The sequence below is a fragment of the Drosophila virilis genome, unplaced genomic scaffold, assembly GCF_030788295.1.
Source record: "Drosophila virilis strain 15010-1051.87 unplaced genomic scaffold, Dvir_AGI_RSII-ME tig00002432, whole genome shotgun sequence".
In the NCBI taxonomy this organism is placed as follows: Eukaryota; Metazoa; Arthropoda; class Insecta; order Diptera; family Drosophilidae; genus Drosophila; species Drosophila virilis.
The window spans coordinates 39,148-57,748 of NW_027212922.1; the positions used below are offsets into that span (position 1 = coordinate 39,148).

The following is an 18,601-nucleotide window of genomic DNA, read 5'->3' on the forward strand; positions in this document are numbered from 1 at the left end:
TGCGTTGCACAGATGTATTGTTCATTATTATATGCGCATACATTATATATACGCAACAACCTAAATTTTATGTGTTGTACCTGTTTTCAGGTTAATGCTTTGCATATTTCTATAAAAATATTTAATTCTTCTATCTATATAAAAATTTTATTCATACCATATTTTTAAAGTATATGTAAAACTAAGACATTTCGCAACACAATTTAGGTATAAACAATTTTATTGAAGGAATTGATATATGCCAGTAAAATGGTGTATTTTTAATTTCTTTCAATAAAAACATTTGTGACGTAATGAAATAAACCAATATAAATTATCACTCTAAGCGGTGGATCACTCGGCTCATGGGTCGATGAAGAACGCAGCAAACTGTGCGTCATCGTGTGAACTGCAGGACACATGAACATCGACATTTTGAACGCATATCGCAGTCCATGCTGTTTTGTACTTTAATTAATTTTATAGTGCTGCTTGGACTACATATGGTTGAGGGTTGTAAGACTTTGCTAACTAAGTTGTTTAAAATTTTTCGAAGTTTTAAGCATATGGTATATTATTGGATAGATTATGTGTGTCCCTGATATGCATAAATTATTCATAATATTAATATATATATGGATGTACTACTCATTGTATATTTTGTATGAGAAAACTGAAGAATTATATTTTCTTTTTTCAAATCAAATAATACTGAGGAATGTCTAGCATAAAAGAAAAATATATTTTTCCTTAATCTAGAATTGCCTCTTATTAATGATGTGTGATAAAAGAATTGTTGTAAAACTTATGGAACTTCAGAACAAAAGTATTATCCATTATATTGAACAATAAATAATGTTCAATTAACATTGTTTTATACAACCTCAACTCATATGGGACTACCCCCTGAATTTAAGCATATTAATTAGGGGAGGAAAAGAAACTAACAAGGATTTTCTTAGTAGCGGCGAGCGAAAAGAAATCAGTTCAGCACTAAGTCACTTTGTCTATATGGCAAATGTGAGATGCAGTGTACGGAACATCAACATTCTAGTATGAGAAGTTAACGATTTAAGTCCTTCTTAAATGAGGCCATTTACCCATAGAGGGTGCCAGGCCCGTATAACGTTAATGATTACTAGATGGTGTTTCCAAAGAGTCGTGTTGCTTGATAGTGCAGCACTAAGTGGGTGGTAAACTCCATCTAAAACTAAATATAACCATGAGACCGATAGTAAACAAGTACCGTGAGGGAAAGTTGAAAAGAACTCTGAATAGAAAGTTAAATAGTACGTGAAACTACTTAGAGGTTAAGCCCGATGAACCTGAATATCCGTTATGGAAAATTCATCATTAGAATTGTAATATTTTAAACAATATTATAATAATAGTGTGCATTTTTTCCATATAAGGACATTGTAATCTATTAGCATAAATATTTATCATAAAATTATGTCTGATTGCTTATTTGAATTATGCTTGGCATTTTAACATAAAATAAAAGATATAAATTTGATAAAGTGCTGATAGATTTATATGATTACAGTGCGTTAATTTTTCGGAATTATATAATGGCATAATTATCATTGATATTTGTGTTCATTATATGCATTTGTATGATTAACAATGCGAAAGATTCAGGATACCTTCGGGACCCGTCTTGAAACACGGACCAAGGAGTCTAACATATGTGCAAGTTATTGGGATATAAACCTAATAGCGTAATTAACTTGACTATTAATGGGATTAGTTTTTTAACTATTTATAGTTAATTAACGCAATCCCGGGCGCTCTATATAGTTATGTATAATAATATTTATATTATTTATACCTCTAACTGGAACGTACCTTGAGCATATATGCTGTGACCAGAAAGATGGTGAACTATACTTGATCAGGTTGAAGTCAGGGGAAACCCTGATGGAAGACCGAAACAGTTCTGACGTGCAAATCGATTGTCAGAATTGAGTATAGGGGCGAAAGACCAATCGAACCATCTAGTAGCTGGTTCCTTCCAAAGTTTCCCTCAGGATAGCTGGTGCATTTAACTGTTGTATAAAATAATCTTATCTGGTAAAGCGAATGATTAGAGGCCTTAGGGTCGAAACGATCTTAACCTATTCTCAAACTTTAAATGGGTAAGAACCTTAACTTTCTTGATATGAAGTTTAAGGTTATGATATAATGTGCCCAGTGGGCCACATTTGGTAAGCAGAACTGGCGCTGTGGGATGAACCAAACGTAATGTTACGGTGCCCAAATTAACAACTCATACAGAAACCATGAAAGGCGTTGGTTGCTTAAAACAGCAGAACGGTGATCATGGAAGTCGAAATCCGCTAAGGAGTGTGTAACAACTCACCTGCCGAAGCAGCTAGCCCTTAAAATAGATGGCGCTTAAGTTGTATACCTATACATTACCGCTAAAGTAGATGGTTTATATTACTTGTAATATAAATTTTGAAACTTAAGTGAGTAGGAAGGTACAATGGTGTGCATAGAAGTGTTTGGCGTAAGCCTGCATGGAGCCGCTATTGGTACAGATCTTGGTGGTAGTAGCAAATAATCGAATGAGACCTTGGAGGACTGAAGTGGAGAAGGGTTTCGTGTGAACGGTGGTTGATCACGAGTTAGTCGGTCCTAAGTTCAAGGCGAAAGCCGAAAATTTTCAAGTAAAGAAAAATCTAAATATATTTGTCATCTAACCGATTTTTATACACTTGAATAATTTTGAACGAAAGGGAATACGGTTCCAATTCCGTAACCTGTTGAGTATCCGTTTGTTATTAAATATGGGCCTCGTGCTCATCCTGGCAACAGGAACGACCATAAAGAAGCCGTCGATAGGTATCGGAAGAGTTTTCTTTTCTGTTTTATAGCCGTACTACCATGGAAGTCTTTCGCAGAGAGATATGGTACATGGGCTAGAAGACCATGACATATACTGTTGTGTCGATATTTTCTCCTCGGACCTTGAAAATTTATGGTGGGGACACGCAAACTTCTCAACAGGCCGTACCAATATCCGCAGCTGGTCTCCAAGGTGAAAGGTCTCTAGTCGATAGAATAATGTAGGACGTTTGCGGGTCCGGTGGGTCAGAGTGACATTGATGTTACTCTAGTAAATGCGGTGGCAATGAGTATGTATGCTTTTCATTGGTGTGTACTAGGTGGGCTTGGTGTGAGTGACCACAATCCGATTGAGATTGTTGTCACACACACTATTACGAGGAACGAAAGTGTTGGGGGTAATCGCTGGCGCACTTGTAGTGTGAATTGGTCTCTTCATGGGCTCATTGTGCAGGAGGCGGCAACGCAAGTTCCGCTGAATGCATTTAATGATTTGAATGTGGATGAGCAGGTCGTATGTGTGAATGGGTGGATAACTGGTGCGAATGATCGCATGTTTGAAGTGGTGGACGAATCAGTTAAGCACCAAGCGGCGGATGGTCCGGTCTCTGCGGAAGCGATTCCAAAGGGCCAGAGCTACCAATACGGATGGTGCAGCCCAACTCAGGATTGAATATAGTCGGTGTATGAATGAGTACAAGCAAATGCTTGTAAAGGTGAGAGAAGATGAATGGCGCTCTTTCCTGGAGCGCATTAAGGATGACCCCTGGAGTCGTGCTTATAAAATAGTTCGAGGTAGAGGCAGGGAAACAGATGTAAGTAGCCTCCGTGTTGGTAACGTTCAGTTAACGGCATGGAGGGATTGCATGAATGTCTTGTTGAATGAATTCTTCCCCAGAGCGGATCATCAGGACTCACCACCTAGTGTGGTTAGGCCTGTTGATCCGCTTCTGGATAGTGAGTTGGAGGTGGCTTTCTCGAGGTTAAAGTCGAGGAAGTCACTTGGTATGGATGGATTCACTGGAGAAATGTGTAAAAGTGTCTGGAAGTCAATTCCAGAGTATATGAATGCGATGTATGCGAAGTGTCTGAATGAGGGTTATTTCCCCAGTGAATGGAAGTGTGCGAGAGTGATAGTGCTCCTGAAGTCGCCTGACAGGATCAGGAGCAATCCTAGATCTTTTCGGGGCATCAGTCTTCTTCCGGTTCTTGGAAAAGTTCTGGAAAGGATTATGGTAGAAAGGCTTCAGGAGAGAATTATTGACCAAATGTCTGACAGGCAATTTGGTTTTAGGCAGGGCAAATGTGTTGAGGATGCGTGGAGGTATGTTAGTGACTCTGTTGAGGCTAGCAGCTCCACGTATGTCTTGGGCATCTTTGTTGATTTTAAAGGTGCTTTCGACTACCTGAGTTGGGCGAGTGTTTTGAGAAGGTTGGATGAATGCGGGTGCCGAGAATTAGCTCTCTGGAAGAGCTATTTCTCTGGCAGACGTGCGTGTGCTGTAGGGCGGTGTGAATGTGTGAGCGTAAATGTGGTTCGTGGCTGTCCGCAGGGATCTATCTGTGGCCCATTCATTTGGAACCTCATGATGGACCCCTTGCTGGTGCAGCTTGAGCAGATGTGTAAATGTTGTGCGTAAGCGGACGATCTGCTTATCTTGATTGAGGGTCGGTCGCGTCTTGAGATCGAGACGAATGCGGGTATGTGCTTGCGCACTGTGTATGAGTGGGGTGAAAGTGTTGGGGTCAGTCTTGCAATGGACAAGACAGTGTCAATGCTGCTCAAGGGCAGATTGGCAGCTAGTCGGGCCACCCATTGTCTGACTGAATGGAGTGAATGTGAGGTATGCGTCTGAGGTGAAATACCTCGGCATAACCTTCGGCGAGAGGATGTGTTTCACTCCTCATATCGCTGGTCTCAAGGGCCGGCTACTTGATTTGGTGGGGCAAGTGCGTGGTATTTTGAGGTCTGACTGGGGCCTAAGCAGACGTGCTGTCCGCACCATCTATGAGGGTCTGTTTGTTGCATGTGCAGCATATGGATCGTTTGTATGGTGCAAGGCGGTCACGACTGTGGTCGGCAGAAAGAAAGTGCTGGCTTGCCAGAGAGTGCTTTTGTTAGGTTGTCTGCCTGTGTGCTGCACTGTCTCTACGGAGGCAATGCAGGTACTGTTAGGAGTAGCCCCTCTTGACTTGGAGATCAGGCGTCGAGCCTTGATGTACAGGATCAAGAGGCGGCTGCCATTGCTGCAGAATGATTGGCTGGCGGGTAGGGATGTGGAGAGTTAAGGGCTTAGTGAACGCAAGAGATTGGTGAATGGGTGTGTTTTGTCTGACTGGCAAGTCAGATGGGACACTAGCGTGAATGGGCGTGTCACTCATCGGTTTATACGGGAGGTTACATTTGCCGGCAGCCGACCAGACTTTGGGTTCGGCCTGAGTCTTGGATTCCTGTTGACTGGTCACGGTTCCCTCAATGCATTCCTGCATTCGAGGAACCTTTATGACAGTCCAGAATGCCGTTGTGGCTCGGCTGCTGAGACATGGGAGCATGTTCTCTGTGAGTGCACAAGGTATGCAGATCTTCGAGATCTGAGGGGGATGGGTATAAGTGAGGTTAGTGGCGGGCTTGACGTAAGTCAATCACTCTCCACTAGTGATAGGGTTAGAAGAATGAGTGAGTTTGCTAGAGCTGCATTTTCCAGGCGACGTTTGCAATTGCAGGAAGGAATTGTATGAATGATGATGGATGGTATATGTGGGAATGTGGGGGTACGAATGTGGGGGTGTGTCTGAATGGTCATTTTTGTTGAACATTGTGTTGTGTTGGGGCTACCAACCCTTAACTGTTTTGGAGTTTAAATTGGAAGTGCCCTTCTGGTACGAGGCCTGACCAGAGGCTTTTAATCTGGTACCACGGGTAACCAGGAGCCCACGGAACTTGTTCCGTCCTGGTTAGTTGGTGCGGCCCTTCGGGGAGTATCGTGGTGGTTGTGGTTTAACACCCAAATGCGGGTAGAGCATCGCTCGACGTGGAGTTGCGTCATACAACCGGGTTCCGTGACCCAGATTACGGAAGAGGCTTAGGTAGTCCTCGTGCCAAACCAAGGTAGAAGTCACAACCAAGCAGTCGTGTCTTTAATTGGTACCTGCGGAATTGATGTTCCAAGGGGGCGGTGATTGACGCTTGAATTAATCCTATACTAGGAACCGTGAGATTAAGCCATCGCGGCAGGTGCTCACGTTAAGCCCACTGACTTTCATGTCCCTATCTACTATCTAGCGAAACCACAGCCAAGGAAATGGGCTTGGAATAATTAGCGGGGAAAGAAGAACCTTTTGAGCTTGACTCTTATCTGGCAGTGTAAGGAGACATAAGAGGTGTAGAATAAGTGGGAGATATTAGACTTCGGTTTGGTATCGACAATGAAATACCACTACTCTTATTGTTTCCTTACTTACACAAACCACACATAGAGCAAAAGGGCAAGTGCTGACTTGATCTCGGTGTTCAGTACACACAGGGACAGCAAAAGCTCGGCCTATCGATCCTTTTCGTTTAAAGAGTTTTTAACAAGATGTGTCAGAAAAGTTACCATAGGGATAACTGGCTTGTGGCGGCCAAGCGTTCATAGCGACGTCGCTTTTTGATCCTTCGATGTCGGCTCTTCCTATCATTGTGAAGCAAAATTCACCAAGCGTTGGATTGTTCACCCATGCAAGGGAACGTGAGCTGGGTTTAGACCGTCGTGAGACAGGTTAGTTTTACCCTACTAATGACAAAACGTTGTTGCGACAGCATTCCTGCGTAGTACGAGAGGAACCGCAGGTACGGACCAATGGCACAATACTTGTTCGAGCGAACAGTGGTATGACGTTACGTCCGTTGGATTATGCCTGAACGCCTCTAAGGTCGTATCCGTGCTGGACTGCAATGATAAATAAGGGGCAATTTGCATTGTATGGCTTCTAAACCATTAAAAGTTTTTAATTTGTTTTATTAACGACAATGGATGTGATGCCAATGTTATTTATAACATAGTAAATTGGAAGGATCTTCGATCACCTGATGCCGCGCTAGTTATATTTTAAAACATTATTTAATACAATGTCAAAGCCTAGAATCAATTGTAAACGACTTTTGTAACAGGCAAGGTGTTGTAAGTGGTTGAGCAGCTGCCACACTGCGATCCACTGAAGCTTATCCTTTGCTTGATGATTCGAAAAAAAGTAACAATAGACGAACATAATTCGTATAATTGGGTTATACATTCGCTTAAAATATATTATCAATTTATAATTGTTATATATTTATTGATGTTTGTATGCCTACTCTACGAAATTTGTTCATCTACGTTGCTTTCAATTAATTTTTATATGTAGCATAGAACAATATATATATATTCAATACTTAAAACAATATTGATATATATATTTATGAAAATATGGAATTTGACGGATGGAATATATAAAAATATATATACACAATATCTATATTGAAACTTCAACAATTATTGAGGAGAGCATATAACGTAGAACAATATTTACAACTATACAATATTTTGAAATTTTTGGATGAACAAAAATATATAAAATTGTTACCAGTATTAAAACTTCAATTATTTTTTAGGAAAGCATAGAACAATATATATATATATATATATATATATATATATATATATATAACATATAATGCAATATTGAAATATATACATACACATACAGGAAAATATGGAATTGACGGATGGAAATTATCAAATACAGAAGAAACAGAATACTTACATTTTTTATTCCTATTCTTATTAGCCTCTACTAAAACATATTTAAATTTTATATGATACGTGATACAGAAATTTTGCTTGGATGTGAAGAAATGTATATCTTAATATTAATAATACAAAAATTGAAGACTATTCTATAACATACATAATTAAATTGCAACTTAAACAACATTAAACTGTATATATAATAATAATACTATGACAATTGACATTTCGAAAATACATTGGAAAATAATTGTGACTATAAAATTTTTATATATTGTATATTGATATATGATTATTAATATACAAATAAAATTATAAATGACATTAATCTTTATATATTATATATAACCTTTATCAACTTATATAAAATTATATTGAATTGTTATAAAAATAGTACATGAAAACGTTACAGTGAATGGCAGCATTTGGAAAAATATCGCCATTATAGATGATGTGTCAAAAAACCTATATAGGGAGTGGTGTCCCGCAAGGTATGTCATATAAAAAATTTTAAATACGGTAAATTCATATGACTGTGGAGTGTTGCCTTGCCGGCATAAGTCAATTATGTTTATATAAAAAGAATAATAACGTTATAAAAGTGTATTATTAAATTAGTACATGAAGATGAATGGTAGCATTTGGAAAAAATATCGCCATTATAGATGATGTGTATAAAAACCTATATAGGCAGTGGTGTCGCGCAAGGCATGTCATATGAAAAATTTTAAATACGGTAAATTCATATGACTGTGGAGTGTTGCCTTGCCGGCATAAGTCAATTATGTTTATATAAAAAGAATAATGAAGTTATAAAAGTGTATTATTAAATTAATACATGAAGACATTAAGGTAAATGGTAGCATTTGGAAAAAATATCGCCATTATAGATGATGTGTCAAAAAACCTATATAGGGAGTGGTGTTGCGCAAGGTATGTCATATGAAAAATTTTAAATACGGTAAATTCATTTGACTGTGGAGTGTTGCCTTGCCGGCATAAGTCAATTATGTTTATATAAAAAGAATAATGAAGTTACAAAAGTGTATTATTAAATTAGTACATGAAGACATTAAGGTGAATGGTAGCATTTGGAAAAAATATCGCCATTATAGATGACGTGTCAAAAAACCTATATAGGGAGTGGTGTCGCGCAAGGCATGTCATATGAAAAATTTTAAATACGGTAAATTCATATGACTGTGGAGTGTTGCCTTGCCGGCATGTCAATTATGTTTATATAAGGAGAATAATGAAGTTATAAAAGTGTACTATTAAATTAGTACATGAAGACATTAAGGTGAATGGTAGCATTTGGAAAAAATATCGCCATTATAGATGATGTGTCAAAAAACCTATATAGGGAGTGGTGTCGCGCAAGGCATGTCATATGAAAAATTTTAAATACGGTAAATTCATATGACTGTGGAGTGTTGCCTTGCCGGCATAAGTCAATTATGTTTATATAAAAAGAATAATGAAGTTATAAAAGTGTATTATTAAATTAGTACATGAAGACATTAAGGTGAATGGTAGCATTTGGAAAAAATATCGCCATTATAGATGATGTGTCAAAAAACCTATAAAGGGAGTGGTGTCGCGCAAGGCATGTCATATGAAAAATTTTAAATACGGTAAATTCATATGACTGTGGAGTGTTGCCTTGCCGGCATGTCAATTATGTTTATATAAGGAGAATAGTGAAGTTATAAAAGTGTATTATTAAATTAGTACATGAAGACATTAAGGTGAATGGTAGCATTTGGAAAAAATATCGCCATTATAGATGATGTGTCAAAAAACCTATATAGGGAGTGGTGTCACGCAAGGCATATCATATGAAAAATTTTAAATACGGTAAATTCATATGACTGTGGAGTGTTGCCTTGCCGGCATAAGTCAATTATGTTTATATTAAAAGAATAATTAAGTTATAAAAGTGTATTATTAAATTAGTACATTATGACATTAAGGTGAATGGTAGCATTTGGAAAAAATATCGCCATTATAGATGATGTGTCAAAAAACCTATTCATTTTTTTCTTTTTTTTTTTTTTTTTTTGTTTCTCATTTTGTTTATTGATTTAATACTATCCATCGTGGACAACCATTAAATTGTATAATTATAAACTTAGCTTATGTGTATTTCATGTATTGAGCTTAGTATAGTTGTTATTCTTAGAGAGAGTTAAATGGCTATGTTATTCCATGACAGAAGGTCAAATGGCTATATTGTTCCATGGGAGATCCAGTGGGTGGGCTCTGCAGAGTCTTCTCCTTTGTTGGCTGTTGTCTAGCAGACAAATGGTTAGTGTGTTTGGATGGTTGTGTAATCGCTTGATATATCGTCTGCTGCTTTTGGCAATCTCGTCTTTTACCCAGGGGAACTTGAGAACATCGTGGATGGTGGCGTTATCATGATATATGTGTGCGTTTGTAGCGATGCGTAATGCTTTGTTTTCGAAAGTTTGAATGATCCGGATATTGGACCTGCAGGCTGTACCCCAGAGCTGGATTATATAGGTCCAGATTGGTCTGATGATCGCCTTGTAGGTCAGAATCTTGGAGGAGGTGGAAAGCCTTGATCTCCTGCCCATAAGCCAGTAGTAGGCTTTTTGTCGCTGCTCACACTGGTTTCGCTTTTTTATTAGGTGTGCTCTCCAGGTGATTTTCCTGTCTAGCGTTATTCCCAGATATTTAGGATTGGGTTCTTCTGGTATTGTGACTCCGTCTAGTTGAACTGGTGGACAGTTACCCGAGCGGAGTGCAAAGGTAGTCGCAGTTGACTTGTCACCATTGACTGTAATGTTCCATCGCTTTTGCCAGTCGTTGACGAGGTTCAATTGCATCTGCATCAGTGAGCTAGCTTCGCCAGGTGATTCCGAGATGGTGAGAAATGCCGTGTCATCGGCGTACGTGGCAACGCGCACGTTTGGGTTCCCAGTGACGGGCAAGTCAGCTGTGTACACGTTATAGAGCAGCGGACCCAGAACACTTCCTTGCGGGACGCCAGCATGAATGTGCTTGGTGTTGGACACTGTTTCCCCACATTTAACTCGGAATGTTCGGTTCTCCAGATATGAAGCCAGAAACAAGAAGTAGGCGTGTGGGAGGTTACCCTTGAGCTTTTGCAGGAGTCCAGGATGCCAAACTCTGTCAAAGGCTTGTTTGACATCGAGGAATACGGCGTAGCAATATTTTTTCTTCTCAAATGCGTCGAGGATAGTTTGAACAACTCTGTGGCATTGTTCCGAGGTTCCGTGACAGCGCCTGAAGCCAAATTGGTGATCCGGGATCAGACCGGCCTCGTCCAATACTGGCAAAACTCTACTCAAAAATACTCTTTCTAGTATCTTTGAGAGCGCTGGCAGTAAACTAATCGGGCGATAGGAGGCCAGATTATCTTCAGGTTTACCAGGCTTAGGTATCATTACTACTTGTGCACTTTTCCATTGCGCTGGGAAGTAGCCGATTTCCATGCATTTGTTATATATTTTGGAGATGAACGAGATGCTTCTTTGCGGTAGTAGCTTTAATGCCATTGCATTGATACCATCATCGCCTGGGGCTTTTTTGTTGTTTAGCGCAGTTATGTATTCCGCTATCTCCTCTTCATGTACCGGTGGAATCGTTTCCGTTCCTTCGGGCGGTACACTTAGCTGGTGTGCAGTTTCGGATGCTTCGTCTGACGTGCACCTGCTGAAAGGGGTGAACACAGTTTCTAAGTGCTCGGCGAAGGCATTGGCTCTGTCAGTTTCTGTTCTACACCAACTGCCATCAGTTTTTCTTACTGGGTTGATTCTTTTCTGTGGCCTTTTAATGTGCTTGGTTACTTGCCACAGATTGTGTTGTGGGTCGTTAGGGGCAAGCTGCGTAAGAAAACTATCTAGGGCATCTTTTCTCAGAATCTTGAGTGTCTCTTTCAGTTCCTTGGTGATTCTATTTAGGACTGTCTTGTCCCTCGGGTTCCTGGACAGGAACCAGACCCGCCTCAGTCGCCTTTTTTCACCAAGCAGCTCGGCCACTTGTTGTGACCAGAGGTGAACGTCTCTATTTTCAACTCTGGGCCGGCTTGAGAGTCTTGGCGCCGCATGTGACGCCGCATTGTGGATATGAGTTGTTAGCTCTGTGACTGCCGCTTCGATGTCCTCCGGGCTATTTAGTGGGGGGCTGGGATTGGTGCAGGTGTCCAACCAGGTTTGATATTTGCCAATATCAGTGGCTTTATATATAAGCTTCTTGCGGGCAGACTTCCTCATGGCTGCAGCAAATATAGAGATGGCTATGGCGCTGTGATCAGACAGGAGGTCCTCTACTTCTCTGACTTGGATTCTGCCAGTATCCAAACCACGAGTTATCGCGATGTCCAGGACGTCTGGCACCTTATATGGGTCTGTAGGCCAGTATGTAGGTGCGCCTGTACTGTGGCAGTCGAGGTTTCTTAACCGGGTTTGCCTGAACAGCGCGTAGCCTTTAGGGTTATTTGTTCTGGAGCCCCATCAGGTGTGCTTGGCGTTGAAGTCTCCGCCTATTAGAAACCTTGTGCCTAGGCTGTCCATTAGCGTCCGGAATTCTTCGTCCCTAGCATTGTGCTTGGGGGGGCAGTAGGTAGCGGCTATTGTGACTTCTCCCAGCGTGGTACTCACTCTTATTTTTGCGCATTGGATCCACTCCTCCAGAGTTGGGGGCAGGATCTCATAGCTTATGTTGCTACGAATTAGAATGGCAGCTCCGCCGCGGGCTCTCCCGTTGGGGTGATTGGCTGAGATCAGGTCGTAGCCTCGTAGGCAGAAGTAAGATCTTTCAGAGAAATGGGTTTCAGATATGAAGAGAATTTCGGTATTGTTGGTCTTGCAGTAAAGCTCAACCTCAGGCCTGTTTTTGCACAGGCCGTTAGCATTCCAGATCGTGATCTCTAAACCTTCTTGCATAATGTGGAGCAAACAGTTTCCAGCATCTGTGCCATTTGACCTAGTATTTTATCCATCATTTTTTCAAACATGACCTCTAGCCTTGTCACTATCGCATTAAGTTGATTGTCCGGCTGTGAATCCGGGCAGGGAGCTTGATTTGCCTCGTAGGTGCTCTTTGCAGCCTTAGCAAAACTAATGTTTGCATTCACTTTGCTGGAGTTTAGTGGTAGTCCATCTCTTGGAGCTGTCTGTCTGTTTGCCGTTAAGAGGCTCTTTGCCTTCTTATAAGCTGGGCATCCTTTGTATGAGGCCACATGGGGACCCTGGCAGTGCAGGCAGAAGGCCGGGTCACTGCTCTTCTTTGAGCATTCCGACGTGGAGTGTCCGCCTCCACATTTCACACATCTATGTTCCAGGTGACAGTATCTTTGAGTGTGTCCGTATCCTTGGCAGCGATAGCATTGGGGGACATCGTTAAACTTCAGTGGAGGCTCGACTGTAACCACAGAGCAGCAAAGCCTTTTGATTTTGTATGCGTCTTTGTTATTTTTCGCCGGCTCGAGATTTACGAAGAATATGTTTAGGGGTTTTTTTGTGCTTTTTTGTGTGAGGTTATAAAGGTCTCTTACTTCGTGCCCGTAGTTGCTTAAACCTTCCTTGATCTCGACCAGCTCAGTAGAGTGGTGCAGGCCTTTGACCACTATCCGGTAGGCTCTTTCGTCTCTGGGCTGAAAGGTCTGATACCGTTTGTTGTTTTCATTGAGAAATGCCTTAAGTGCAGTGAAGCTAGCTTTATCTGGCGTCATTACTCTAATGTTGTTGTTTTTAGTGGCTTTATATGTAAATTCTACTGCTTTGCCAAGGGCGCCAGTTATGGCATTGGTAAGCGCTTTGATATTGGTCACGTCTGGAATAAAAATTGGTGGTGGCCTGATCGTCTTAGGTTCTTTAGCAGGCTCCTTATTTGGTTGGCCCTTAGCTAGTCCTATGACTTCAGTGGAGTCATCGCTGGCCGCAGATTCTTCGTCGTCTTCATCTGTAGAGAGTGAAACAAATCTGTTACTTGTTAGATTTTCTCTAGCAGCTGTGCTGGTGCTTGGTCCGTCAGGTAGGTGTACGCGGGAAGGCTGTTTGCGCTGTTTGCGGACGGGCTTCCTCCTTATTTCTCCAGGTTCACTAGTGCAACTCGAATTCTCAGAGTCAGGGTTGCTAGCTCTGATGTTGGTCTTCTTCCTCTTGGTGCTGCTAGTTTTAATGAGCTGTGTAGCACGTGGCTCGGCTTGCCAGTCCATCTTGTCCATCTGGTTGGTGAGGGGTACGGGGGAGCGGGAGCAAGCAAGCTGCCCGTCTGGCGAGCGTAAGCAGCGAGTGCTAGTCTGTGTTGTTGTTTGTTTTTGTATTCTAATTGTCGTGTGTGTGTTGAAATAACGCGCACAAGCATGTAAGCGTGTGCGTGTGTAAGTATTAGTGCGCCGTTATTTGCGCACTGCACGCAAGCTGAAAGAGCGCAGTAACGGCTGCAGCGCCCAATCAGAGCGCAGCTGGCCTGAAAATTTCGCCGCAACTAACTGTTGTTTATGTTGCTTGTGTATTTGGAATGCTTCGCAGCGGTCCGCAGGCACGTCTTTACTCAAAGAGTGTTCGATCGCGACTGAAACCTATTCATGGTGAGCAGTGTGTACTCATCACATTATACGCTGATAAATATCGTTATTTGTTATGTTGAATAACATTTGGCTTGAGATATTAAGAAAAAAAAGATAATTGTGAAACTTTCAAGCCAAGATGTGTTGTTTGTAATAATTTTATTATTACTACATCGTGTAAACAAATGGGTTTCCTTTTATCGTAAAATTTAACAATTGCATCCAGTGGAAATTCGATTCATACAGATGTATTGACGATTAGTACGCTGGAAAAAAAGTTTCTAAAATTTTTGTTATTATTTTAAATATTTGTCATAAATGAAACTTTAACATTTTACATACTATTTAATATAGTATGTGACTTGTTTTACTTAATATATTTTTATCGCATAATTATATTTGCAAGTTATGCATACATAATTTATACATATAAATAAATTATCAAGTTTGTCATCAAAATTAAAGTGTTTATTCCATTATGGTATTAAACAATGTGTGATAAAATATATATTAAGTAAGTGTACATATAAAGATATTTTTGAGCGAATTGTATATATTTTCATATAGATATAATATGTGGTGAATCTTAAAAAATATGAAACGTAAATTAACGAACATGAAATGCTATGTAACAATGGCCATATTCGTTTATATTTAACATTAATATCTATAGTATATTTTTTATTCAAAAATATATTAAGTTCCAATGTAAATACATTTTGTAAATATGTATGTTTTTTTTGTACATACAAATTATAAAATCATTATTCTGGTTGATCCTGCCAGTAGTTATATGCTTGTCTCAAAGATTAAGCCATGCATGTCTAAGTACACACGAATTAACAGTGAAACCGCAGAAGGCTCATTATATCAGTTATGGTTCCTTAGATCGTTAACAGTTACTTGGATAACTGTGGTAATTCTAGAGCTAATACATGCAATTAAAACACGGACCTTTTGGAACGTGTGCTTTTATTAGGCTAAAACCAAGCGATCGCAAGATCGTTTTATTGGTTGAACTCTAGATAACATGCAGATCGTATGGTCTTGTACCGACGACAGATCTTTCAAATGTCTGCCCTATCAACTTTTGATGGTACTATCTAGGACTACCATGGTTGCAACGGGTAACGGGGAATCATGGTTCGATTCCGGAGAGGGAGCCTGAGAAACGGCTACCACATCTAAGGAAGGCAGCAGGCGCGTAAATTACCCACTCCCAGCTCGGGGAGGTAGTGACGAAAAATAACAATACAGGACTCATATCCGAGGCCCTGTAATTGGAATGAGTACACTTTAAATCCTTTAACAAGCACCTATTGGAGGGCAAGTCTGGTGCCAGCAGCCGCGGTAATTCCAGCTCCAATAGCGTATATTAAAGTTGTTGCGGTTAAAACGTTCGTAGTTGAACTTGTGCTTCATACGGGTGGTACAACTTATAATTGTAGTTAGTACTATACCTTTATGTATGTAAGCGTATTACCGGTGGAGTTCTTATATTTAATTAAAAACTTGTATTTTTTTATATATTCCTCCTATTTAAAAACCTGCATTAGTGCTCTTCATCGAGTGTTATTGTGGGCCGGTACAATTACTTTGAACAAATTAGAGTGCTTAAAGCAGGCTTCAAATGTCTGAATATTCTGTGCATGGGATAATGAAATAAGACTTCTGTTCTGCTTTCATTGGTTTTCAGATCAAGAGGTAATGATTAATAGAAGCATTAGTATTACGACGCGAGAGGTGAAACTCTTGGACCGTCGTAAGACTAACTTAAGCGAAAGCATTTGCCAAAGATGTTTTCATTAATCAAGAACGAAAGTTAGAGGTTCGAAGGCGATCAGATACCGCCCTAGTTTTAACCATAAACGATGCCAGCTAGCAATTGGGTGTAGCTACTTTTATGGCTCTCTCAGTCGCTTCCCGGGAAACCAAAGCTTTTGGGCTCCGGGGGAAGTATGGTTGCAAAGCTGAAACTTAAAGGAATTGACGGAAGGGCACCACCAGGAGTGGAGCCTGCGGCTTAATTTGACTCAACACGGGAAAACTTACCAGGTCCGAACATAAGTGTGTGACAGATTGATAGCTCTTTCTCGAATCTATGGGTGGTGGTGCATGGCCGTTCTTAGTTTGTTGAGTGATTTGTCTGCTTAATTCCGATAACGAACGAAACTCAAATATATTAAATAGATATCTTCAGGATTATGGTGTTGAAGCTTATATAGCCTTCATTCATAGTGGCAGTAAAATGTTTATTGTGTTTGAATGTGTTTATATAAGTGGAGCCGTACCTGTTGGTTTGTCCCATTATAAGGACACTAGCTTCTTTAATGGACAAATGGCGTCTAGCAATAATGAGATTGAGCAATAACAGGTCTGTGATGCCCTTAGATGTCCTGGGGTGCACGCGCGCTACAATGAAAGTATTAACGTGTATTTCCTAGACCGAGAGGTCCGGGTAAACCGCTGAACCACTTTCATGCTTGGGATTGTGAACTGAAACTGTTCACATGAACTTGGAATTCCCAGTAAGTGTGAGTCATTAACTCGCATTGATTACGTCCCTGCCCTGTGTACACACCGCCCGTCGCTACTACCGATTAAATTATTTAGTGAGGTCTCCGGACGTGATCACTGTGACGCCTTGTGTGTTGCGGTTGTTTCGCAAAAGTTGACCGAACTTGATTATTTAGAGGAAGTAAAAGTCGTAACAAGGTTTCCGTAGGTGAACCTGCGGAAGGATCATTATTGTATAATGTTCATTTCCGTTAATAAAAACAATTTTATATATAGAAATATATAAAATTTTTCTGAATATAAATGAATAATCATTTAAAAACATATACACATACTTATTCCCAATTAATATATATTTATATAATGTCTGTCATTTTCAATTTGGGATTTATCTGTGTCTATGCGTTTTAATGATGAAAAACTTGCGTGTATATGTACCATAATATACATGCGTTGCACAGATGTATTGTTCATTATTATATGCGCATACATTATATAAACGCAACAACCTAAATTTTATGTGTTGTACCTGTTTTCAGGTTAATGCTTTGCATATTTCTATACAAATATTTAATTCTTGTATCTATATAAAAATTTTATTCATACCATATTTTTAAAGTATATGTAAAACTAAGACATTTCGCAACACAATTTAGGTATAAACAATTTTATTGAAGGAATTGATATATGCCAGTAAAATGGTGTATTTTTAATTTCTTTCAATAAAAACATTTGTGACGTAATGAAATAAACCAATATAAATTATCACTCTAAGCGGTGGATCACTCGGCTCATGGGTCGATGAAGAACGCAGCAAACTGTGCGTCATCGTGTGAACTGCAGGACACATGAACATCGACATTTTGTACGCATATCGCAGTCCATGCTGTTTTGTACTTTAATTAATTTTATAGTGCTGCTTGGACTACATATGGTTGAGGGTTGTAAGACTTTGCTAATTAAGTTGTTTAAAATTTTTCGAAGTTTTAAGCATATGGTATATTATTGGATAGATTATGTGTGTCCCTGATATGCATAAATTATTCATAATGTTAATATATATATGGATGTACTACTCATTGTATATTTTGTATGAGAAAACTGAAGAATTATATTTTCTTTTTTCAAATCAAATAATACTGAGGAATGTCTAGCATAAAAGAAAAATATATTTTTCCTTAATCTAGAATTGCCTCTTATTAATGATGTGTGATAAAAGAATTGTTGTAAAACTTATGGAACTTCAGAACAAAAGTATTATCCATTATATTGAACAATAAATAATGTTCAATTAACATTGTTTTATACAACCTCAACTCATATGGGACTACCCCGTGAATTTAAGCATATTAATTAGGGGAGGAAAAGAAACTAACAAGGATTTTCTTAGTAGCGGCGAGCGAAAAGAAATCAGTTCAGCACTAAGTCACTTTGTCTATATGGCAAATGTGAGATGCAGTGTACGGAACATCAACATTCTAGTATGAGAAGTTAACGATTTAAGTCCTTCTTAAATGAGGCCATTTATCCATAGAGGGTGCCAGGCCCGTATAACGTTAATGATTACTAGATGGTTTTCAAAGAGTCGTGTTGCTTGATAGTGCAGCACTAAGTGGGTGGTAAACTCCATCTAAAACTAAATATAACCATGAGACCGATAGTAAACAAGTACCGTGAGGGAAAGTTGAAAAGAACTCTGAATAGAGAGTTAAATAGTACGTGAAACTGCTTACAGGTTAAGCCCGATGAACCTGAATATCCGGTATGGAAAATTCATCATTAGAATTGTAATATTTTAAACAATATTATAATAATAGTGTGCATTTTTTCCATATAAGGACATTGTAATCTATTAGCATAAATATTTATCATAAAATGATGTCTGATTGCTTATTTGAATTATATGCTCGGCATTTTAACATAAAATAAA

The 18,601-nt window shown here is 39.5% G+C and overlaps 2 non-coding genes and 2 pseudogenes across 2 annotated transcripts; all 4 read left to right on the forward strand.

Annotated features, from left to right (window-relative positions):
• The first annotated feature begins 317 nt into the window (after nt 1–317).
• On the forward strand, nt 318–496 carry LOC116650233 (5.8S ribosomal RNA). The gene has a single exon (XR_004303206.1). It is a non-coding gene; the product is annotated as a 5.8S ribosomal RNA (ribosomal RNA).
• A 362-nt stretch (nt 497–858) lies between these two features.
• LOC116650234 (large subunit ribosomal RNA) lies at nt 859–7,053 on the forward strand (annotated as a pseudogene).
• A 7,867-nt stretch (nt 7,054–14,920) lies between these two features.
• On the forward strand, nt 14,921–16,902 carry LOC116650236 (small subunit ribosomal RNA; annotated as a pseudogene).
• Nucleotides 16,903–17,437: 535 nt separating this feature from the next.
• On the forward strand, nt 17,438–17,616 carry LOC116650235 (5.8S ribosomal RNA). Its single transcript, XR_011417392.1, has one exon. It is a non-coding gene; the product is annotated as a 5.8S ribosomal RNA (ribosomal RNA).
• Nucleotides 17,617–18,601: the final 985 nt, after the last annotated feature.